The sequence below is a fragment of the Vicugna pacos genome, chromosome 19 (assembly GCF_048564905.1).
Source record: "Vicugna pacos chromosome 19, VicPac4, whole genome shotgun sequence".
NCBI lineage: Eukaryota > Metazoa > Chordata > Mammalia > Artiodactyla > Camelidae > Vicugna > Vicugna pacos.
In genome coordinates, this window is record NC_133005.1 from 3,315,445 (window position 1) to 3,341,199 (window position 25,755).

Below are 25,755 nucleotides of genomic sequence, written 5' to 3' on the forward strand. Positions count from 1 at the left end.
GCGGGCGTCAGCTGTCACTCACCCTGCACGCCGCCGGCACCTCTGTGTCTGCCTCTCAGGGCCGCCCCCGCCTCTCCGGCACCCTGAAGGACTCGCACGGTTATCTCCTCCGGCGGGCTTTCAGAAGTCCGGGTGCCTCTCCTCCATCTGCAACACACAGAGTCGGCCACTTGGGTTTCCTAAGCAATTTTAAAACGCCATGGAAACCACACGGCATCCCCCACTCCCCGCCCAACCTGGATCCAGGAGGAGCGCCGGTGGACAGCCACCCTCCGTATCCACCGGGGGTTGCTTCCAGGACCCCGGACACCAACACCTGCCTCACCCAAGTCCCTTGGCTAAAAGGGCGCAGGTGAATGAGGCGCATAAATGCGGTCACCCTCCGTATTCCAGGTTCGCATCTTCAGACTCGACCACCTGCAGACTGAAATTTCACGAAATTGAAACTGCGGATGCGGAGGGCCCTCCCTTCCCAGTCTGATCTCTCACCACCACCGCTGGGCCCGGCAGCGGAGGAGGGGACTTGCTTTACCGGAAGGCGCTGTGCATCCCTGTGCCAGTGCTCAGGTTCCTAAAACTGCCGACAGTTTCCCCTGGAAGATGGGACCCAGCAGCAGCAATGCTGTCTTCCCTGCCAATTACGTGACAATCTGCTCCTTCCCTTTATTTTAGTTATTTTAAGGTCTAAAAATTATTATTATTGGGGGGTAATTGGGTTTGTTTGTTTATTTATTTATAACAGAGTTACCGGGGGCTGAACCCAGGACCTCGGGCGCGCTAAGCACAAGCCGCACCTCCCCCCCGACAGCTTGTTCCCGCACCCCTTACACAACGCACGTCAGCTCCAGCAACGGGCAGAGTCCTGCCACCTTCCAGTCCAGAAACAGGCCCGTCCTGAATATGGAATTCCCAGATAGTCCCCCTATTTCTTTCTCTTTTTTTTCATGTATCAACATCCTAATCTTTGCAGAATTTCCTAACCACATGAACACAGTCACCTTGCTGACAAACAGGAAAATGCAAATTTCAGAGCAAAGCTCCAGGTTCCTCGGCCCATCACCACTAACGCCTGCAGCCGGCGTCCTCAGCAGAGGAGGATGGACGCTGTCAGAACCTGGGATGATGTCTTTCCAGATCAATTCTGCGCAAACATTCAGTTGCAATCAACCAATCTCTCTCTCTCACTCTGTCACACACACGTTTCTTTCCAAAATAAATGTTTGTATGTCCCTGCACATTGCTCGTTTCATTCTCAGGATGTCTCAGAGTCCCTACATTATAGGAAGATGATCTTACTTTTTTTTTAAGCTCTTTCATGAATATTTCATAGTCTCCCTGCCCTGTCAGGCTGGACCCTGGCCCCCTGGCCAGCACGTCCCCTGGCAAGCTCCCACAGACACCTCTCACACACCCCTTCCTTCATTGTCTGGCCTGGAACAGCCTCCCTGCCCCGCCCTCAGGATGGGCCTCTCTCCGCGTCCTTGAGGAGATTCAGCTCTTAGGCCCGGAGGCGACGTATCTGGTCTTGAATCCCGGCTGAATCTCTCAGACAAGTCACGTAACTGTCGCTTCTTTGGGCCCCTTCTGTGTAAAGTGGGGTGTCTGTAACAGCACCGGCCTCAGAGGGTGGCTCTCAGGGTCAAGGAAAACCATCACGGAAAGCACAGCCCACTGCAGGTTCAGATGCTCGAGAAATGTGACCTGCCACCATCCACGAACGCGAGTCACTGTCGCTGCCATCCTCACCTTTCCGGGGGGTAATAATCTAAATCCCACTTCTCTTCTGAACTCCCACTTCACCCGGGGACAGGGCTCCCGTGGAGGGGTCCCAAGAAGCTTTAAGCCCCACTTACACCACTTCACGACGTCTTCTGACCCTTGCTGACAGGTGGGAGCTTGGGCTAACTCACCGGCCCACCAGCCCCGGGTGGACAGGGCGCAGTCACAGAGCGCAGGGGGCCGGTGAGCAGGGGAGGGCTGGCCTTTCAAGGGACAAGAATTCAAGTGCTTCCTCCATGATACTGTTTACATGATAATATTAAACAAGTATGGATAAGTAAGACACCTGGCTCTAGACGCCTTGTCCTCGTGCTCTTACGCCGCTGTCAACGCAAGCACGATTATGAACTAAGAACAGAATGGAAACCAATACAGTTAGAAGTAGCAAGTCAGATTTAACGCAGGGACGACGCTGTTTTGCTAAAACTCATCCCTTGGGACATGAACACAGAGGGGGGGAGGGGAAGGGAGGGGAATCCGTCAAGAATGACCCTTAAAGACAAGTCGCTGTAGAGAGAGGCCCCCAGGAGTGAGGCACCCCCCCCACACCCCTGGGGAAACCGCAGACCCTGGTGTCTCCTCTCCTGCCAACTCTGAGGAAAGAGCAGGCGGGACTGTTCACACGATTCAAAGGATTCCAGCGTCTCTTCGCTCTCTGAGTCCCCCCCACGTGTCTGTGTCTGACCCACGGTGAACGTCCATCGCTCGCCCCCCCAGACTGCGCGTGCCTTCACTTGGGCAAAGCGTTATTTCCGTCCTCAGCCCGCTCTGCTCCCTCCTGGTACCCTCCAGCAATTTCCATCTGTGGGACGCCTTGGCCCCGAGGCAAACTCAATAAAAACAACCCAGAGGCTGGACTGAAATGACCTGCGAAGACTGGGCTGCAAGGCTCAGCTCCACATGGGGTCTCACCCCTGGCGGCACAGCCGAGGAGTTTTAAGCAAGCCCCACGCTCAGCTGGCACCTCAAATCAAATACAGAAGAATTTCTGGGGGGGGACCCATGCGGCCTTATTTTTCAAACCCAGTGGGTGATTCCAATGCGCAGTGAAGGCTGAGAACCAGTCATCTAGTGATTAATGGCTTTCAGGCTGTTTGGATTTCTGTCCACAGTAATAAATACAGCTCACATCATGACTCAGACCCACACACGCATGAAAAACAGAAACATTTTATAAACAACACTGAACTTTTACATCCTGATCTTTTCCGTTCCATTTGCTTTTATTTAAAACCACGCTAGACGGGACCGACTTCACCCATGAACGAACCGCAATCCTCCAGCCCACTGGGTCAGGACCCAGCGACCTGAACATCGCCTTAGGTGGCTCAGAATATGGTTGGGTGAATTATTAACTATTACACTTAAAGTACAAATACATTTCAAAAATTCCCGAAGAGGACCGTGGACCCCGAGACCAAGTCCACACCTACAGACGCCCATTCTGAGACTCCTTACTGTACTCCACCCGGGTCCTTCACTCTACAAAACAGGAGAGGCCAGACTCACGCAGACACCCCTCTGGCGCACACAGGCCTGTGTGTAGTGTGCTTCGCCCAATAACCCGTTTATATTTCACATCTGTATCATCACGCAGCGTTCTGTCTCTTTGAAACATCCTGAAGTTACTGCACTGCGGACCCCCAAACTTAGAGCTTAGTTACGCTGCTTCAGCGTGGGCTGCTCGGGGGTGCTGGCTCTAACTCTTCCTCTGCCGCGCACCACGGTGCACCGCACAGTACGGAGCGTGACGCAGGCGCCTGCGCTCACACTTGCTGGCTGAGGTGTAGCATCCCGGCGTGCATTTCCAACTTACGTTTAACAAAATAATACACTGGGGGGCTGGTCAACCTGCCTGGCCTTACAGAAAAGGGGTTTGCACCAGCGCTACCACCTCAATGGCGACCGTGCTTCCAACACCAGGCTACAGTTTTCTTAACACCTGGACAAAGCAGAGAGAATCAGAGGCTGCTGCCAGCATCCAGTCTCCACAAACGTTGATGCAGTAGTGTCCCTAAGAGTTTAAGAGAGTGTTTTGAGAACCAGAGAGAAAAAAATCCACCAAACAGAAAGCTATTCTATTAGTCAGTTTCCAAGGGGTTCTGACTTTGAAAAACACAATAACTAGCCGAACCTTAACCAACCTACAGAACAGACATTAAACCGAGCTCACAGGGGGCCTGTGTCACGTACAGTATGAAACCTCACACACAGAGAGCGGTAACGCCGGCAATGTAAAGACCGCGTCCCTGTGCGAGACAAACATGACTGTATATTAAAAAGAGACTTTCCGAGACTCCCCCTGGAGCCAGGGTGAACAGCGGGAACAGCCTGGGAAGCGCCCCAACCTCGCTGTGTCGGTCTCGCGGCGCGGGGACATGAGGGGCTCCTCCCCAGAGAAGGGCGTCTGTTCTCAGCTGGGTCCCGCGTTTTCGCTGTGGCCGTGTTCCTCAGACAGTGCACGTTCATTTCAAAATTACATTGGTTTCCCAGCAAACTGGAACTTCTCTGGGCAATACGGTATGTTTCTAACCTTGACAACTGTTAATTATCTTAAGTTTTTGTTTAATTTATGGAGGGAAGCTGAATTCATGAATGGGGGTCTTGATCACAACTGTTCATTGATTGAACAAGTGCTGATGAAGCGTCTGTTAGACGCAGTGCACTGTGGGGGATGATGGCACCCGTAAAGATTCTAAACTAAAACCCTCAAGGTGAAGGCAGGCTGGATGTTGTGCAGGGCCTCCCTTTTGCTCTGTGGTAGAAGATGCGGTGTGTGTGTATACATATACGGAATACTAGCCATAAAAACGAATGAAAAAATGGCTTTGCAGCAATATGGATGGACCTGGAGATTATCATACTAAGTGAAGTAAATCAGACAAATACCATATGGTATCACTTATACATGGAATCTTAAAAAAAATAACACAAATGAACTTATTTACAAGACAGAAAGAGACTCACAGACATAGAAGACAAACGTATGGTTACCGGGGGAAAAGGGGGTGGGGGAGGGATAAATTAGGAGTTTGGGATGAACAGACACACACTACTATGTATAAAACAGATAAACAACAAGGACCTACTGTACAGCACAGGAAACTGTATTTACTATCTTGTAATAACCTCTAATGGAAAAGAATCTGAAAAAGATACATATGTACGTAAATAAATACATATATATAAGTGAATCACGTTGCTATACACTTGAAACTAACACAACATTGTAAATCAACTATACTTCGATGATAATTTTTTCAAGAACAATATACTGCTTGAAACCTAAAAAAAAAAAAAGCAGGCCAAACAGGATGTTACCAGTATTAGTTAAGTGTGAAAAGAAAACATCGCTCCAGAATCCTAGCAAATGGGGGAAAGCAGAGTTACACAGAGTAAAACAGGCTTCTTTGTTGCAAGATTTCCTGAGCTTCTAGGTGAATATGACCTAGAAAGGCTAAAGGGTGTTCCGTGTGTAGCCCCCACGTGTTTTGCCCACAGACCTTTGTTCAGTGAGTATCTCAGGATTAGCTGCTGTGAAAGACAGTGACCTGGAGTACCTTTTTCTCCCTTTCTTTTCCTGTCCTTTTTTCCTTTTCTTTTCTTTAAACTAATTGTGTTGGGGAGAGGCACGGCCATCTGCCTCTCTAGGGGAGAGGATGGAGGGAGGGAGCTACAAAGCAGACAATGCTACTGTCATCAGGTAAGACCCTCGAGGGCTGGGTGTCCAGCACAGCAGCCAGCAGCCCTACGCGGCGACCCACCCCTGAAATGCGGCAAGCCCGAGCTGAGATGCGCGGAAAACACACACCAGGCTTTGAAGACTCAGTGCACAAAAACAGGCCAATTACCTCATTTACAATTTTTCACACTGATCACATGTTGAAATAGTCTGATAAACTGAATTAAATAAAATATATTACTTAAATTAATTTCACCGATTTAACATTTTTTAACGTTAACTACTAGAAAATTTTAAATGACGTGTGGCTCACATTATATTTCTACGGGACAGCATTCCTCTGTGGAACAGCCCACAAAGCCTTACTGGTCCCTAACAGCACCCGGATCTCCCCTCCTCCTTGGCGGGTGCACTTGCTGCATTCTGAACACACGCACACATGCGCGCACACAGGATGCTCAGCCTAAAACTCCTTACCCTTGTTGCTACAATCCAGTCTTTTCTTTTAAGATCCATCTCACAACAGAGCAGGTAACTGCCGGCAGGTGTGAGGGACCGATGACACACAGAGATGGTACCAGTACCTTGCCTGTGACTCCCGTGAGCCATGCCAGCAGCCTCATGAAGCGGGTGGCATTAGATTTCCATTCTACACCAGGATGAGGAGCAGTCGCCCACTCAGCACCACGATACCAGTGGTAAAGCCCCGATTTATCACCACTGTCCCCACTTTTAACCCCCTAGGTGGCTCCTGCCCACCCCTCCGCCATGTCTGCTCTAGTTCCCACGCACCACATGTCCCTCACGCCTCTGAAGCTGCCCTGCACTTAGTTAATACCTCTTAGCTAAAATACACTTTCACAGCATGGGTTGTCACCACCTCGATTTTGTCTGAGCCACACGGTTCTCTCCGGAGACCAGGGTGAATTCTGCTCTTGTTTATGTCTTCGTGGAAAACGGCATTTTGAGACCTCGATCTGTGATTAACACACAGCCTCCCATATACTTGAGGGTCCTCCTCATGTCACCTTTACAAATCCAGATGTTTGCTGTTGAAAAGGGAATTGGGGAAATTGAGGTGGAAGACCTCTGCTGACAGGGGGACCTAAAAGAAGGAGCCAAGGACAGTGGCTGGACATCCAATGTCCCCTCCCCCGTGGGGCCACCTCCGAAGACCCTCGTAAGTCCCTCTCTCTCAGCTCATACTGTCAAGTTGACCCTGTCCTTGGCCGTGTCCCTAGCGGCATCCTGACCGCACCTCCCCAACCACAGAAAACTGGTGGGGGAGGCAAGGAATCTGGAAGGAATCTGGACAGTAATTACGGGTATTTCCAAAACATGAACATTTCTGGTAAGTTGAGAAGACTCTTCACCCCTTAGCTATTTTGTTGTCTGCACTGGGGACAATAAAAGCAAAATAAAGACCCTCTGGTCGGACTGAGAATTCCTCCCAAACGCTGACTTCATGTGAGAATAGTAACACTTGCCAGTAAGACACCTCCTGGTAACTGTTCTAGGAACATTCATTCTACGGAATACTTTACCCTTTGGTAATGGAAATTATAGCACCTAGAAAAATAAGGGTTCAAGTTTGCTGTATATTTTCTAGTCCCTTTCCAAAGATTTCTGTGTAATGGAGAAATTTTAGATTATTTCAGATTACTTTAGACTCGCTGGTTGACTTTCCTTAAGCAGTGATCTCGATTTTTCCCTCAGAAGCTAGTGACTTCATGAAGCTTTTCCGACTTCTGTGCAGTGACTCCCAGGGGAGGGCGCACCTCCTCTCCGGCTGGATCACCTTTTACTCTGCTATGTTTTCTTTGAAAGGACTAGGCTAGAATTTTGCTGACCTTCCACAAGCTAAACCTCATCACTGTACCAACTCACTAAATTGGAGTCTTCGACTTTTGCGAAAGTACGTAAGATTAAATAAGAACTATACAGGATTTTTTAAAATAATTTTCTCAAACAACTCGGTTTGCTGTATTGGAAACCGTCTCCCGTCCTCAGCAGTGACCAGTTCCAGGAATGCACCTGCACCCGTGGTAACTCAGCAGCCATTTCCCCTCCAACCCTCCCAGGGAAAGAGAGGGGCAAGTCATTCGCTTGTTTATTCATTTTCACAAACGCTTGCTGGATTTTGCTCGAGGACTAAGCTGGACACTGCAGGGACACAGACGGGGTCCTGTTTTTAGATGTGGGCGTCTGAAAAAGACACAGAACTCGGGGGGTAGTTCCGACTCGGGGGGCAAGAGGAAAGGCATGTTGGTTTAGGGGAGTCCACTTGCTCCAAAGCAGATGCGCAGAGACAGAGCATCAGAATCCGGGCTGGCCCTGGGAGGACTGGGGATGAGCATGGAAAGGCGTCCAGGAAAGGGCCTGGACCGAGGGGAGGGCTTCCACTGCACAACAGAAACCTCGGGGAGCCGCTGACTTCCCCGTGAGGGGTGGGGTGTTGGAGTCGAAGGACCACTTAGGACAGATGATGAGGCACTGAACTAATGAATTTGAACATGAACTAGGAGAGAAGGTGCCAGACACGAGAGCTGTGACAGAAGGCGACTGCTCTACACGAGGAATCTCCAGTCGGGCCCCGAGAGGACAAGGAAGCCGGGAGAAGGAGCTGGTGCCGGCAGGTGGGTGATTATTCTATTTTTAGATAAACTGAGGCTAAGTTGAAATGTGCGACACTAGTTGAAAAATTCACAGGAATAAACGCATAATTCTGTATCAGGATAAAAAGTCCCCTCCCCCAAACCCACATTCACAACAGAGCAAGAAGGAAGGGTGGTGACGGCTGCCCTCGTGACGGACGAGGCCGGAGGGCAGCCCCCGCGTGGGGCGCAGGCACCCTGCCCGCCGGCCTTAAGAACCAGACGAGCTGCCGGCGCGAGTGGGCGTGTGATTATTGCACTTTGGGATGAGCTGAGTCTGAGTTTCCGGGTGGGGGAGCCAGGCTGAGAAATCCCACGGGCAGGTGAAGCACTAGCAGGGACAAACGGATGACTCTTAATCCAGAAAACACGTCTACACTGAGGGAGGGGAGGTCTTGAGAGGCCAGATCACCCTGAAATCGTCTGCCTAACTCTGGGAACCACGCTTTGACAGGGACACGTCACAACTGGGGCCAGTCCAGACATGGATGGGAATGAAGCGCGTGACCACGGTTTGGGGAAAATGCTTGGAGGAGGCTTGAAAGTTTGAGCTGGAGAAAAGAAAAAGCCAGGAAAGCTTCCTCTATCACACGAAAAGGGAATCAGACCTGATCAGTAACATGCAGTACGTGGGGACGAGACAATAGTTAGATGTTCCTGTGAGTCCTGTGACCCCCGGGAGGAGGCAGATTGGAACGGACAGAAGAACAAAAGTCACCTACAGAGAGCAGGTGGGTGAGGCCACAGGTAAGATGTCCAAGACACAGAAAATAAGTGACCTGTGGCATCTTACGTAAGCCCGACCCACAGACAAGTCACAAGGGAACTAGGGAGAAAATCAAGAGTGCCACGTAACAGAATTCAGACAAGGCGAGGTTTGGCCGAGGTGCAGCTCACACACCGTGCACACGTCTCAGGGATAGAGCCTGGTGATTCTCCACACCGTTCCTGAAGGGTCTCTCGTGCCTTCTCCTATTCAGCTCCCCCAAAGGACAATCGCTGCTTTGACTTGCATCCTCTAGGCTGGATTCGCCTGGCTCTGAACTTCATAAGCGTGGAATCGTGCAACGTGAACGTCTCAGTCAGTGTCATCACTCCGTGGGTGATGGGTGTTTCCAGTTTGGGGGCTACTAAAATAAAGCTCTCAGACGCAGTCCTGCACACGTGGACACGAGAACCATCCCCATGGGGTGTCCTTGGCAGGACGCACTTGTGTCGTGCGTAGGCATCTAGCCGGTGTCAGGAGCCCCTCCTTTACTCACAGGCGCCCCATCCATTCTGGACACCTGCTGCTGCCCAACTACTCACCACAAGGCTCAGCGGCTTGAAACCACCACCATTTCACTGCCTCTGTGGTTTCTGAAGGTCCGGAATTCAGGAAGGGCTTGTCTGGGTGGTTCTGACTGAGAGCCTTGAATGTGACCACAGCCAGACAGGTAGGACCCGGAGCTGGAACAAAGTGGGTGGGGGGTGCAGGGCAGGAACAGTTGGAGACCCACATTTTTCTCTTACTTCACGTAGATCCAGACCACGCGGTCTCTTTCCAACGCCTAGTTCGGGCTTCCTCACAGCACAGCAGCCTCAGAATGTTCCAGCGGGCGAGGTGGGCGATGCTCCTGGTTACCGGTGAGACTCACACCCACCCGGATTCAAGGGGACGAGATCAGCCATCACCTCCTGACGGGGGAGGTGACTGAGAGGCCACGCAGGATGGGCGAGGACGTGTTCATCTTTAGAAAAACACAATCCGCGCCCCAGTCGAGAGGCAGCCGCGTGCAGCACATGTCACCTGGGAGGAAGCCCTTGACATTCCCATTTTCCAGGTACGTAAACCAAGGCAGAGCATTTCTCAGCTGCCTGTGACACGGAAGAGGGGAAGGAACCACCAAATCTGTGCGTTTTTGGCCCATATGTAACTTGAAAGATAATATAACACGTGGAAGTTACTTTATGAATTACAGAATATGGCACAAGTTACCATGGCCGTTCACTGCAATTCGGAAACATCTCTGAAATGTCTGTTATGTCTGAAATTCCACCACGTTATCAAAGGAGATGGCACTTCCCTTGGCAAGGTTCACCTGCTTAACGAGGACCACCTGAACTGCCCGGGAGCGCACCTGGGCACTTCCTAGGGTCTCACTTAACAGAGAGCTTGGAAAGTCAAAACCGTCACCAAGCTCGGCCTTACAAACTGCTTCCCACTGGAAGAGGCAGGAAGCGGTTACGGGCAAGGAATTAAGGACCGCGGGTGGGGAAGGGCAGCTCCGCAGGGGCCAGGTGCCTGACCAGTCTGCTGTCCACCGGAAGGAGTGCCCCCTGGACCACACGGGCGTCTGCAAACGGAATTCCATTTCCTCTCCTGGGTTCAGCCGACTCTCACTGCACATCTTCCTGGGCTTTGTCCACTTTGGTTCTGACTTTATAAATTTTTGAATCAAGATACATAAGACAACCTCGAGTCAAAAACTTAGAAGAGAAAATGCTTGTCTCGGGACATTGCACTGATGTTTGGGGTGTGCGTGTGTTTAGAGAGCGGGGAACATTTGTCCGTTTGTCCCCTGAAATGTTCTCTCAGACTCAGTTTTCTTCTGATTGCAGCTCTGCAGGCACGCTGCCGGCCGCCTTCTGCTCCTTCTATAGTGGATCTTCTTTCCTGGACCAGCAGCGAGCTGACCAGACAAGGGGCAGGGCCCCGCTGGCTGACTAGGTCTCTTGATCCAGACGCGCCCTCTGCTGTTGACCTAGTGAAGTGCGGTTTCCTTTCTGTCCAGCGCCCTTCGTAAGAGGGGAGGGGGTTTCTGGTGCTGTGGGGCTCTTTCATCTCTGTGGGACCCGTCATTTTACCCCTTTCGCTGTTCCTTCTCCACATCATCTCCAAGCAGGCGAGCGCCCTTCCAAGGGTCCTTCTTCTGTCTCGAAGCCTCGGGACCCCCGTGCATTCCAGTGTTTCTCTTCAGGACGGGACCTGGTTTTCTGGGGCTGATGCTCTGGAACCGCGTGACCCCAGGCTCCCCGGACTCCTGCCCTCTCCTCCACCGTTTCTCTGCTGGCTCTGCCTGGTGGTCCCGACTGGGCGGGCTCTGCAGACACTCGGCTGGACTTGGGTGTTTACCTTACTACCCACAGGTGCCCTGAAGTTTGTAGACTCCTGTCTCCTGAGAGTAGTGGGGGCAGGTGTAAAGGATGCTTTTCTTTGCTCTAGTTGTTAACTGGGGTGGTTTGGGAGAAGTTATATAAAGATCCCTGGATCTAAGCAACCACCCTTAATCTGCAGCCACTCAGAGCTCTCAGTGTTGAAATAACAATGCCATTTACTGCGTTAAACATTTCCGTTTCACCCAGACCCATTTACTTTCCACAGTTCAAGTGCAGCAGTATATATAACTTTCTCAACAAGGAAGTCTTTGTGATCACTAACATGCACTCACGCACACACACAGCCAATTGTTTAAAATACCTTCCGGTGACTCAAGCATACCGGAAGCCAGAAGTCGCCAACACCGTCGGCCGTCACCAGCACAGCCCAACCGGCCCCGCTGCACTGCCAGCCTGAGTGAGACCCCCGGGGGCAGGACCCGGGGAAAAGCCAGAGCGGCGTCCCCAGCTGCCCTGGGATTTTCAAGTTTCCGCCTCAATGCAGATAATCCGCTGGGTTGGGCAGAGGTGCTGGCCCTGCTGGCTCGCACCCTGCGGGAGATGCTGTCTGCGTCGGCCGCCGGCGGATTTCTCTGGCCGTGGGAGCCGGCCCCTGCCAGGAGCAGAGCCCGACTGAGCGCCGGGAGTTAGCCCCCTGCCCACCCCAAGACCTCTGGAATCCAGGCCCCTTCGCTCTCCCCCTGAGGGCGGGATGATGCAGTCAGGTTTGCACTGACCTTGTCCACAGGCTGGTGTGACTGATAACTCAGCCTGGGCCGGTCAGCTGCCTCCCTCCCCCTCCCCTACTGGTGTTTCCTGGGGTCACCCCCACCCCCGCCCCCCGCTGTCCCTGGTTGAATTACTTACACTTTGCTCAATGCCTGCTCCTGGGGGAACCCAGACTGAGACAGCCCCCCCGGGGCCTCCTCTCCAGTCTTCTGGAGCCTCCACCTGGACAGCTTTCCCCCAGGTCGGAGCCAGGAAGACCGCCCCAAACAGGGCGAGAAGGGGAGGGGTCGTGGATGTCACGCCCACAGGTCCAGGGAGGCTCCTGAGAAGGTCCTGATGGGAGGGGGCCGGGCACAGTAGGGGGTTTTCTCCCTTCCCAGGACCACTGGTGTGACAGGGCTGAGTATTTAAAGGGGCGGTGGTGAGGAGGACCCCTGGCATCTATGACCCAGGCCTGTAGACATGGTAAATACTCTTCTCTGTCAGTACTTGTGGAAGGGATGGACAAGGATGAATTTAATCTGAGAAAGCCACGTTAACGCACACCCTGTTCACCACGAAGGCGCTCCCAGGCACCGCTCTACTGCAGCGGAAATATTTGTTGCTTCCTGCTGGGATGGGGACAGAAGAGCTGTAGCAGGAGCTGGAGGCGGATTCTGCAGAGCCCCTCCCGCTGCCATGGTGAGGGCTTGGGAAAACCAAACCCTGGCCCCCAGCATCCTCTCCGCTGTGAGTTCTTGGGTGAGGTCGCGTGTGGAAGATGCTGTCGACCGTGGAGAGGTGGAAATGGCTGAAGGCAGCCCCACCAACCCCTCGCTCCGCCACAAAGCTAGCGGGCCTTCCACCCCCACCCACCTCCTTACGGGGGGGGGGGGTTGCCATCCCAGCACCTGGTGTGCAGTGGAGCCCACGAAATACTCGCTGAGCGGCCTGGAGATGAACACGCCTGTGCACGTGGGAGGGCCTCCTTTATTGACCCAGACAAGGACAACCCATCAGAGTCACGTTTTAGGCGAGGCCACACAGAGCTTATGTCCTCCTGCGAGCAAGGGAGGCAGTTAGAGTGCAGGAGGGAAAAATGAACACTTACAGGCAGAATCACTGCTTTGTTGAATTCTTGGAGAGATCAGTTAATCGCATCAACAGTTACTTTTAAAATTTCATTATTTTCCAATAATCCACATTTTTGAACACACATTTCATGGCTGGCATTGAGTGAGGGGCTGGGCACACGGCCAGGAACAGGCAGGCTCCATATGGAATCTTCGCTCAAGGAGGTTTGTGAGGAGACAGGCCAGTCTAGTGACTGACTGTTTTATGGCAATTCTCCTGCAAACATCTACTTTGTCTGATGGGGATCTATGGGTCGGTCACATGCAGAGCCCAGGTAAGGACAGCCTAACCACTCAGGCATGAAAACTTCAAAGAATTAGACAGGGTTTTAAAGTAGGGCTTCATTTAAAATGTGTTCTAAATCGCTCTGCCTTTGTAAGCAGCCGATCGGGAGAAACGTGACCTCCCTGTGATGCTCTGAGAGCAGCATCACGGGAACTTTGATGACCAGCAAACTTCAGCGCACAGTTTGCTGAGGGCTTTGCGCCCACGCCGTAAGTGACGTTACAGGCACAGCCAAGGTGAGGAGGACTGACCGCGGGTAAGCACCTGGAAATACCTTTTCTGGGAAAAACCAAAACCAAACAGCATACCGCCTCCTCTGGAGTCATCTGCCCCTGGGTGGAGCGCAGGGGAGGGTTTGGGGATGGCTGACTTCCAGGTGAGGTGGCACTGCTGCTTTTCTGAGCAGATCCCCAAAGCCAGGACACACGCTGCCCCACCTGCAGAAAGTCCCCTGTTCGGTGCCCTGTCAGTGCTCTCTCTCGCTCTGTTATCACTCCTGAGAGTATGACAAGCAGGCGGCTCCACGTCACTGCGCACAGCACGCAGCCCCGGGCAGATGCCGCAGCTGCCCTCTGCTTCTTGGACGTCCTTGCACCTGGGGTGTCCACGTGATCGGGGCCCGTCCAGCTAAGTACGGGCGGAAGTGATGGATGTCCCTCTCAGACGGGGCACTTAAAACCAGCCGAGTCCTCTCCCCTCCTGCAATGACCTTGTAACTGGGTGTTACAGGGGACAAGCTACAGGAAGGAAAGCCGGGGTCCCTGAGGGACCACCTGCAGAGGAGCCATCCGACCGGCCCTGGCCGGACAGAACCCTCAGTGTGCTAAGCCCTGGAAGCTGGGGGTTCTCTGCTGGACGCTCTGAACAATTGCAGCCACCGGGCCAGGCCGCGATCCTCCTTCCACCTCCGGCTACTCCGACGCCTGCGGGGAAACGCACCGGGCCCGGCCCCACCTGGGCCCCCAGCCACCGCCCTCACTGCACAGGAAAATCACCGGAACGGATCACGTGCCTGTCAAACCTCAGTACTGCCTAACTCTGATTTTTTTTCTATTTTATTCGATTGAGTGATGGAGGTACTGGAGATTGAGCACAGGAGCTCGTGCATGCTAAGCACACGCTCTACCAGTAAGCTGTTACCCACTCCCTCCCCCACAACATTACTCTGCTTCATACTCTCTGTGGCAGGGGCCGCTTTTATTCCCACTTCGCGTCTGATGAACCTGAGGCTCAGGGAGGTGTAATTCATTTGCCTGGAAATGCACAGCCCGCCAGCGGAGGCACGTGGCTCCTGTCCACTGCCCTGCACTGCCCCTCCGGCCAGCCCGCTGCCTCAGCCTCAGCCGTGTCCCGGAGCACCGCACACTTCACCCAGGGCACTGGCTCACCAGGGCCTCACGGGGAGACCCCCATCCACACTGCATCTGCTCTGAGACTCACGACAGCCCGGCTTCAGAGGAGGGCAGGGCACGCAACTTCTCAGCAGGGAATGAAACACCATCTCTCCAGGAGGGGGTGGGGGGTGGGGGGGGACTTGCAAGGAGGCCCTTGCTTCTTCAAAACCCATAAATTCACAACCACCACGGGGAGCCGTCTCCGCTAACAGCCCCGGGTCACAAGTGCCTCCATGCCATTACAATGCTCATTATAATGCTTCAGAGCAGGACTCCGGTCCTGTGCAGCCTCAAAGCTACACAGCTCCCTTTGTGATCAAGTTTCTCAAGAAATACCTTCTCCATCACTGACTCATGCTCTGAATCCCATTACACTCCGGCCCAAAAATTCAGTCGATGAGCTTTTGGTGTTTGTATTTTCATCTTGGAATTTTTCTGAACTGTTCCAATGGTGTCTGCGTAGGTATCACCTGTACAATCAGAAATGAGAGCTACCTTCTATTAATGAGGTTCGCCCAGGGAGGAAGATGACTCAGCCACATCACAGAAACCACAGAAGTGCTTCTTCGGGCAAACGCTCTGACTTCCGGAACTGGGCTGGTTTTGCTGGGCTTGGGCCGGCTTCTCTCCCTAAAAGCGCAAAATATGCTGCTACCAGTCAAAACCACATCAGCGGTGCCAACGTGAGTCCCGTGAGCAAGCGCAGTGGCGCTCTTAGAAGCCCGGCCTGGCCAGGCTGTCTCAGCAGCAAGGGTTTTGTTTTAGAAAATTTTCAAGTGCTCAGGTACGTGAAGTACTCATGTGTCTAACGTTTGGATCCGGGGACACTGACGTATCTGAGGCTCTCAGCTTGGCTACCCTTTGACAAGAGTGGCCAAAACGAATCTGTTTTTCATCCTGGGAGGCAACATGGGTCCGGAATTTGGGGTCACATTTCTTATTGAAATCCCGGCTGCCACATCTTGGGATCCCGAGTCAGTGACACCCGCCTCAAGTCCAGTCCTACCGACCCAAGGACCGGGGGCAGGAACAGCTCTGGTGGGCGGGGAGTGAAACGAGACGCACCTGTCGGCAGGGCCAGCCCAGCGCCCGGCCCGGAGACGCTGCCCCGTGAACTGCCCGCTCCGCCCGCCCACCCCTCCCGCCCTCGGTGTTGAGGGGTACTGGGGGGGACAGGCTGCGCTCAGCAGCGAGTCTCTGAAAAGACAAACCGCAAGTCTCCTTACAGGTCCTCAGTGCCTGGTTGTGCTGACCCATCACCTTCCTCCCACTTGGCAGCTAGGCGTCAGCGACGTCACAGGAGAGCCCTTGGCTGCGAGCCTGCGGCCAGGGTGGCACCTGACGAGGACTGGCTCTTGCTACTGTTGTCATTGTTGTGAGGGTGACCTTCACCGGGGCTTTGAATGCCTGCTCTCACCCTGACACACGAGGTGCACCGCTGGGTCGCAGAACAGGCGGGATTTAGTGAGACCTGAGCAGAAGTCAGACACCCTCCTCACCCTCGCCGCAATGCCCCCCCCCCGCCTGACCCAGAATTGCAAAGAACATCACCTGGTCCCCTTCTGCCACCCTGTGGTGACCCCTGCGGCTGGATCCTCTGAGACATTCACGCCCTCACGGGGGTCAGCTGCACGGCCCTATTTTCTTTTGAGTTACTTTTAATTTTCTTTTGGATATTTGTACCTTTTAACTGAATATGTTCCCGACTCCAGTCCTCCTCTTTGCAGGCTCCCCAGTTCAAGAGCCAGGCTCGCTGCTGGGCACGAGGGAAAAGAGATGGGAGTCCCTGGAGTCGGGGGAATGTTGGGGAACCCGGGACACAATCCCAGACACTAAGGAGGCAGCTCCGTGGCTTCTCTGGGCCTCAGTTTCCTTCCCTGCACCCCAGGGGCCCTGAAACCCCCGAACTTCCCCAGCTCTCTGAGTAGATGCCTTTCCTTCAAATGTCCCACAGCTACGGTGTGGCCCGAGCACCGTGGTCAGGTAAGCCCTCGTCGCCTGGTTCCCACGGGGACCCAGCATGTGCCCCGAGCTAAGACTCGCAGCTGGGGCCCCGGGCCTGTGTCGGACGCACTACGGAAAGCCCGCTCCTGGTTTCACACCTTGGGTCTGGCCCCTCTGAGGGCTCTGTGACTGGGACAAGTTCACTTAACTTCTCAGAGCCCGTGTTTACCCAGCTGTCAAACGGGATCGAGGCTCAGTTCACAGAACTGTGTGTGTGAGCAGCGGGTACAGCTCCGTGGTAGAGCGCGTGCTCAGCATGCACGAGGTCCTGGGTTCAATCCCCAGCACCTCCATTAAATAAAAAATAATAATAAAAGAAAACTTTCACTATTAAAAACAAAAAGCTGTGTGGGGCCCCTGAATGCGATAAAGTGGGTAAAGCTCCCAGCACAGTGGGAACCATTTTTCTTTTAGTTACAGAATTTTTATTTTATTCTCATCAAAAGAGCTCGACTCAACTTAATTCGACACTTTTTTTCATAAAGCATAACCACGCCTGGGCAAACCCACACGGAGACAGCCGTCAGCGAAGGCCCCCGGCCCCCCGGGCCCCCGCTCCGTGCGGCCTCCTCCGTACGGCGCCGCCCTCTGGGACGCCGGGAGAACACAGAGCGAGAACGGTGCTGCTTTGTTCTCTGCTGGTTTTTTAACTTAAATTTTTACTTGCTTAATTTGAAAAAATTAGAAAATGATCAGTGTGAAATTAGAGCAGGTAACACTCTGGGACAAACAAAAACTAAAAAAAAGAAAAAAAGGCTAAAAATAACTCGGTCATAAGAGTACAATTTACAATATCACAGATCTCAGAATGTCTTTCCTTCACGTGAGACTGTTTTCTCCCCAGGTAGGGAGGACAAAGCACCTAATGCAGTGAGGTTAAAATCAAACTAAACTAAAAGTGACACAACACTGTCAACTGACTACACCTCAATTAAAAAAAAAAAAACAAACTTAATTGCTATTCACCCAGCAATATGTAAATAAATGGGCCGCATGGCCCCAGATGGGAAGTGTGTGAGGCATAAGAACTTGGGCGCATAACTGAACTTTTCTAGGACTCAGTTCCCCTTCTGCAAAGCTAGGTGCCAGGCTGTCAGGGCCTTCTGTCACCCAAAGTCCTCTGTCTGTGTAAACGCTCATGCAAATTTAATTCAGCATCTTGTCTGAACATGGATACTGCCTCTGGTTTACAACACCCGGCAGTGAAGCACAGACAATTCAGAAATCTGCAAATGCCCAGGGGCAACGCCCCTTACATTTCTAAAAGTATCTCTTCTGTATCTGGAGACTTTATTTTTCCTTCCCAAACACATGAAAATATATTCAGCCAAACCCCAAACAGAGAAGCAATTTTTTTCCATTGAAGATACAGCTTCTGTAGCATTACTTGCCTTTCTAGAAATTTCACTAGATTTGGAGGAAAAATCGCAGCCCCGGAAGACCGGACTGTAGCGAGGGCTGACTGCAGGCAGAGGTTCCCGATGTTCCTAAGCCTCCCGATGTTCAATTACATTTTTGTTCCTAAGAGTGACACTTGACTAAAAAAAAAAGCAAAGTAAGAGCCCAGGGGGCCACAAAGCAAGGCTTTGCACCCTTCTGGGCACTTTGTTTGTTTGCTTTTTCACTGTATTTTTGAATTCGTGTGGAATGAAAACTGCACCAGAGCCATGAACAATTTCACATCAACAGGAAACACCCCGCCCTTTATTATTAAAAAGGTTAATTCTCAGCTGGAAACAAATAGAAAGTTAGAGAAACTTATCGGCCAGTGTTTCTGCAGTGAGTAAAGGCGGCTCCGGGGTCGTGCAATGTTTAGTTTCACATGTTTTTCTGGAGCCTCCAGGCCATGTGGCAGGGGGGTGGGAGGGTGTGTGTGTGGGGGTGTGGTCTAATCAATAACTTATAAGGCCTGTTTAATCCCTCTGGTGTGGTTTTACGGTGACGGGATTTGGGATTTTAAACTTTCTGTGTTGTGGAAAAAATGTAAAAAGAAAGCAGAGCTCAGGTTCCAAACCACCTTTTCCTGGTGAGCCTAGGGCTACCCCACGCTGGCGCTCCAAGGGCTGGGTCGCCCCCAGAACAGGTGAGCAGGGAGGAGCAGGGACCCAGCGGGGTGGGGGTGGGGAAGGGTCTCCTGGGCTTAGACGGACCGAGCTCAGCAGACCGGTCCACCAGTGGCTGGTGTGACCCCACTCCTGGGGGCACAGCTCAGCCACACACTGGCTCTCCGGGTCCTTGTGGCTCCCCGGGCAGAGCCCCAGCCCCTGGCCCACCCACACCCTTCCCTTCCCAGCCTGCCCAGGATTTCCACAGCCTCTGCCTGCATCCTCAGTCCCTGAGCACACAGCCTTTTTAAAGGCTCCACAGACAAACGAGAAACCCCAAACACCCCGCCATTAGTGATGGAGAAATGAAAATTTTAAAACAATCCCTCCGGTTTTTAGGATCAGAAACAAAACAATGATGCCCATTTTTACCACTCCTATGCAACACAGTGCTGGACACCCGCGCCAGCGCAATCAGGCAAGAAAAAGAAAAGACATCCAAATTGGAAAGAAAGGCTATCTCCGTTCAAAGATGGTATGATCTTATATGTCACAAAATCCTAAAGATTCTGCAAACAATTAGAATAAAAGAATTCAGCAAAGCTGTAGGATACAAAATCAACACACAAAAACTAGTTGTGTTTCTATACATTCAAAATGAACAATACAGAAAGGAAATTAAGAAAACAATTCCATTTAAAATCATATGGAAAAGAATACTTAATGAACTTAACCAAGGAAGCAAAAGACATACACTGAAAACTACAAAACATTGCTGAAAGAAATTAAAGAAGACACAAATAAATGGAAAGACGTCCAGTATTTATGGATTGGAAAGTTTACTATTGTTAAGATGTCCCTACTACCCAAAGTGATTACAGATTTACTGCATCCCTAACAAAATACCAATGGTGTTTTTGTGTGTGTGTGTGCAAAAACTGAAAAATCTATCCTAAAACTCACACAGAATCTCCAGAAACCCTGAATAGCCAAAACAATCTTGGGAGTTTAAAAAAAAAAAGAACAAAGACTCACACTTCCTAATTTCAAAACTTACTACAAAGTTATAGTAATCAAAACAGTGTGGTACTGACATAAAGACCAATGGAATAGAATAGAGCCCAGAAATAAGTCCATGTATATATGGTGAAATGGTCTTCAATAAGGGTGCCTAGACCATTCAGTGAAGAAGGGACAGTCTTTCCAACAAATGGTGCTAGGGAAACTGGGTACCCACAGGCAAAAGAATGTCATTGGTCCCTTAACTTACTCCATATACAAAAATTAACTCAAAACAGATCAAGGAACAAAGTGGAAAAGCTAAAGTATGAAACTCTTGGAAGGAAATATAGGAGAAAGGCTTCAAGGCATTAGATCTGGCAATGATTTCTTGGTATGGCACCAAAAACAGACAACAGAAAAAAATAGATAAATTGGACTATGTCAAAATTAAAAACACGTGTGCCTGAAAGGACACAACAATCAACTGAAAAGGCAAACCACGGAATGGGAGGAAGTATCTGCAAAGCATGATAAAGCACTAATATTCAGAATATATAGAGAAGGTCTACAGCTCAACAACAAGATCAAAAAAATGGGCAAAAGACTTGTGTGAATGTTTCTTTAACGAAGACCAACCAACAAATAAGAAGATACTCCGTGTAACTAATCATCAGAGAAAAGCAAATCAGAACCACAATGAGATGCTATCACACCCGTTAGGATGGCAACCAGAAAAAACACTAAGTCTCAAGTGTTAGTGAGGACGCAGAGAAACGGAGACCCATGTGCATTGTTGGTGGGAAAGCAAAATGGTGCAGCTGCCGTGGAAAACGAGACGGCGGTTCCTCACAAAATTAAAAATAGCATTACCATATGATCCGGCAACTCCACTTCTAGGTACACACCCCTAGAGACTGAAAACAAGGTTTCAAAGAGATATTGGAACACTTGTGTTCACAGGAGCATTATTTACAACTGTCAAAAGGCAGAAGCAGCCCAAGTATCCAATGATAAATGAGCGGATAAACAAAATGTGGTGTTACATACAATGGAGTATTATCCAGCCTTAAAAAGGAAGGACATTCTGACATGTGTGTAACATGGCTGAACTCTGAGGATGTTAAGCTACATGCAATAAGCCAGTATTTCATCTTACACATATACAGTGTTTCTGCTGCGTGAAATGAGCCAACGAACAAGACAAATACTGCACGACTCCACTTATATGAGGGACCTAGAGTAGTCAAATTCAGAGACAGGAAGTGGAATGGTGACTGCCACCCGCTGCAGGGAAAGGGGTGGGGCGTTAGTGCTGAGTGGGCGCTTCAGTTTGGAAAGACGAAAAGAGCTCTGAGGATGGACGGTGGTGATGGCTGCACGACAACAGGTATGCACTTAATGCCACTGAACCTGACCCTTAATAATGGTTAAGATGATAAAAATGTGTTATATTTTACACTTAAAAAGAAGGAAAGAAACTGTAACTAATTTTTTAGTTGAAATTCTCTATCTGTTAGTTAAAGAGGAGAATTTGGTGGTCCACCAGCAACACGGCCTTACAAATGAAAGAGAAGATAGTTAAAGGCGGGGCAGGAAGACCTGCACCTTCAAGTCTCCATCTCCTTCCTTCACCCCTTTTCCTATTTCATCAATTAACTGCCAAGAAATTACTGGTAGATTTTAGGGCACAGAAAGGACTGAGGCTTGTGAATGCCTAGAGAAACATCACAAACATTTGTATACGTATTTCTGTTTCAGAGGGAAATTGTAAACCCAGATTTCCCGGGCATTTCTCTATGGCTGTGCCGGGCACTGAGCTGGGGGCTCAGACAACTGGGGGAGGACGGGCTCCTGGATGCACAGAGCCCCACGCCCACCTACACGTCGGTGGGTCACATGATGGCAAAGTCCTCAGACTCCTGGCTCGGTCCGTGGATACACCTGGGGCCAAACCCTGTCCCAGGTCTAATTAGCTTGACCCTGAGCAGGTGACTGTCCAAGCCTCAGTTTTCCCAACGCAAAAGGGTGTCACAAGAGGACCGATCTTCGGGACCGGTGTAAGCACTTACTAGGAAGCGCACGGCTGTGAGGAGTCCAGTGGTGACACGCAGCTGCGCCAGCACCGTCTGTTCTCACGATGACTCCACTACTGTCACCCCTCCGGGCTCTAGCCACCGTCTCTTGCCCAAATCAAGTGGAGTCTTCAGCCCCCAGGCCCTTCTCCACCAGACGCAGAAGCCCTGTGTTGGAGGGCGCCAGACGTGCACGTCCCGAGTCCCACCTCCCAAGGGGGCTGTTTGCTGGAAAACGTGCAGCTGAGAGAAATGAACCAGCGGCCAACTCGTGAGCTGCGAACATCTCCAGATTCGGCTGCCAGATCCAGGAACAAAATTCTGCACTCGTTACCACCCTGCTCCATGAGTTAATCCCAGGACAGCATCTCTAGACCCTCTCCTCGGGCAATGTTACCCTCCCCTGGCTTTATATGTACTGAACAAGGCTAACCATGGATTTGCAGCCCAAAGCTCCCCTCTAAGCCCCAGACCCTGAGTCAGCCTCCTTGATGCCTCTGCCTGAGCCTCACCGGCACCTCAAACTTCACAGACAACCTGGGACTCTTCCTCCCAGGTTTACCATCCCCTCCAGCAGTGCGTCCACTGACCGCATGGTCCATGCAAGAAGCCCAGGGCCACCCTGGACGCCTCCTCGTCACACCCCTGATACCAAGTCCACCACTAGCTCTGCTGAGTCTTTCTCTAAATTGTGCCTCCAAGTCTTCCCTGGAGTCAGAGCCACTCGCTGAAGGATGACAGACTTCTCCCACCTGGTCTCCTCCAGGCCACTCCTGCTCCACCGAAACCCTTTCCGGAACAGACACTAGGGTGATCTTTAAAAGATAAAATCCTATGACAGTCACTCAGATACCAAAACCCACGGATGCTCGAGTCCCTTACAGAACAGTGTGTGTCCGCCCAGAACCTACACACACCCTCCTGTACACTTTAGCTCGTCTCCAGGTGACCTGTAATCCCTAACACAATGCAAATGGTGGTAAACGCAACGTGAATGCTATGTAAATAGTTGCTAGCAGGCAGCAAATTTAAGTTTTGCTTTTTGGAAATTTCTGGAATTTTTTAAAAAATACTTTTGATCCATAGTTGGTTGAACCCACAGGTGTGGAACCAGCACATGGGGCCAACTCTACATCCTCTTCCTCCCAAGACAACAGGATGGCTTAGACGGGACGATGGCCAAGAAGACTCAACGAGGCACGGAGTGGGTACCCGGCTGGTTCAGTGCCTGCCGCATCGCGGGAACCCGGAAGCGCTCTGAATGGATGCAGGGGCTCCATCCTGTCCCCTTTCTCTAGGACAGGGATGCACTGCCAACTCCTCCACAAGCCCCGCGGTGGCACAAGACGGGGGAGGCGTGGCTCCTCCCGACTAAATATTCCTCCCCATCTTCTGCCACCTCTGGGCCTGGCTGCTTCTCTGTTTGCAAAAATATTGCTTTTATCACACGCTGCTTCAAGAAAAATACAACGTGCCCAGTCCACATTGCTGTCTGACTGCCTCTGGAAACACGGGTCAGGGTTGGTACCGGCCAGTGCTGGGTGGTGGCCGTCACCCGTCCCCCTGAGTGGCCCTGAGGCTCTTTCCTGCTTCAGGGCTTGGCTGCTGGGGGCACAGGAAGGGGCCAGTGATGCTGGAACCGGTTTCAGAGCATCACGCACGCTGAGTTCAGGAACCTGAGCTCCGCCTTCTGTCTGTGGCAAAGAGGGGAGCCCGTGACGGCCTCTAAACCCTGCCCGTGCGGACGGCAGGGTTCCACGGGGCAGAAGCCCAGGGCTGGCAAGAGGAACCTCCAAGGTCACGGTGCTGGTCAGGGGAAAGCAAGGGCATGGCCGTGAGTCCCCTCCAGAGCTGCATGACTCCTCCTGCTGTTACACATATATAACAGCTTGTGTTTACATGTCGCCGTCGAGCAGTTTCTATTTAATGTTTACCATCACATTCCATGATGTTACATTTTCTATATGCGATCTTTGCCACAACTCTAGACCCTTTAAATTATTCTTATTTTTTTTGTTTGAGGTTTTCTTTTTTTTCCTGGAGGGGGCAGGTAATGAGGTTCACCTATTTTTTTTTTAACTCTCAGTTCTACTTTCTAGCATGATTTTGATTATAACCTTCATACAGAGAAGCCTCGTGGGGCCCTGAACAAGTCCCAGGAGAGCAATGACATGGAGGCCACCAAAATCGAGGACGGCCACTTCAGGATACAACTACCCTTTTTCTTTGAAAAATCAAAACATATATGCAGTTAGGTTTACCTGCTTTTTAACGGAGGTACTGGGGATGGAACCCAGCACGTGTGCACGGGAAGCACACACTCTGCCACTGAGCTGCACCCTCCTCTCGTGATGTTAGTTTTCACGGTGACTGTGGTCGGCATCGCTGCATCAGTAGGAAGGCGGAAGTCCTGCTACTCGTCTCTCGAGTACAGTCGTGTGGCCGCTGGCCCCGCTAAGCCAGCAGCAGCAGGGGCTGTGGTTGGCTGAGGACTGACCTCTCCCAGACCCTGGTACCCACGGAGCCGCCCCAGATCACCGACACCAGCACGGTGGCTTCACGTACAGTCCGTGCCCAGACCAAGTCAAGGTCCACCCACTTGGTTTGTCCATTCTCTCAGCCTTCAGCTCCCATCCTCGGCCTTCACCCACTCCCGGGAGACACCAAGAACCCCCTGCACGGACGCAGGGCAGGAGGGCAGGAGAGGTGATCCAGGCACTCTGACCCCAGAGTGACCACTTACTACCCAGAGCGCGTCTCTACCACCGACCATGGGCATCGGTCACGCTGCCTGGATGCTCGGCCAGTCTCTAACTCCACTTTACACCCTGCCATGGGCTGAGTGATGTCCCCCGGCCCCCAAAGTCCCCAAAGTAAGCGGGAGTCCTGATCCCCAGTGGCACACAGAGTGGGCCCTTCTTCGGAAGTAGGGTCCGTGCAGACTTGGTCAAGGTAAGAAGAGGTCTTTAGGAGGCCTCTAGCCCAGTAAGACCGAGGCCCTTACTGACCGGGGAGATCTGGGCACAGACATGGCAGAGGGGAGGCCACGTGAAGCCACACACACAGGGAGGACGCGTGGGAGGCCACAGGCCGAGGCTGGAGCCCTGTGTCCACCAGCCGAGGGTTGCCTGGACGGCCAGAAGGTAGGAGGGGGGCGCAGACCAGTCCCTTCCTTGGCATCCCCAGAGCGGGTACAGCCCAGCCAGCAGGTCTGGTGGTAGGTTTGAGGCAAGAGCGATGCAAGTTCTTCTAATTCTAGTTTCTCAGTAAAATAAGAAAAGTCATGCACTGGGAGTGAGGAGGGCAGTGGGGCAGCGGAGGCTCCAGAAGGGAGGAATCCGCGGGAAATAACCCGGGGCTCCTTTTTTCCCAAACCCATTAGTGGGTGGTGAGGTCAGTTCAGAAGGTCGCCGTCAGCACATTTTCAGTAAATGAGACAGGACAGGATCAGAGAAGGGAGAAGGAAATACCAGAGCAGTGTTAGTGCCCCGAGCTTTATTTCACTTCTCTCTCTCTCTCTCTGTCTCTCTCTCTCTCTATATATATATACACATATATAAATGCAATGTTTTAAAAAAGCCTGTCAAAGGCTGATCTGAAGAGGAGAGCGGATGGGCTGACAAATGTAGCAGGACCCGTGGAGATCAGCCACGGAACTTAACATGCAGGTGGTTTTCCAGCCTGTCCACCCGCTGGGCGCAGGCACAGACCAGGGGCAGTGTGGTCCAGCTGGCTGGGGTTCAGTCAGGAGAGCCCCTGCGAGAGATGACAGGAGAATGAAGGTTTAGCAAAGGAAGGGCTACAATCCCAGACCCTGAAGTCCCAGCTGGGAAGGAGGCAGATGACGATGTGACTGGG

At 51.7% G+C, this 25,755-nt stretch overlaps 1 protein-coding gene across 7 annotated transcripts in view; it reads right to left on the bottom strand.

Annotated features, from left to right (window-relative positions):
• RIN2 (Ras and Rab interactor 2) overlaps positions 1-25,755 on the bottom strand; it is a 199,029-nt gene that overhangs the window by 160,733 nt on the left and 12,541 nt on the right. For 4 of the 7 annotated variants that reach the window (XM_072943698.1, XM_072943700.1, XM_072943697.1 and 1 more), the window contains exon 2: positions 23-147. The exons of the other annotated variants lie outside the window; for them this stretch is intronic. The gene's annotated coding sequence lies outside the window, so the exon portion shown is untranslated. The remainder of the gene's footprint in view (positions 1-22; positions 148-25,755) is intronic. 7 annotated transcript variants of the gene reach the window in all.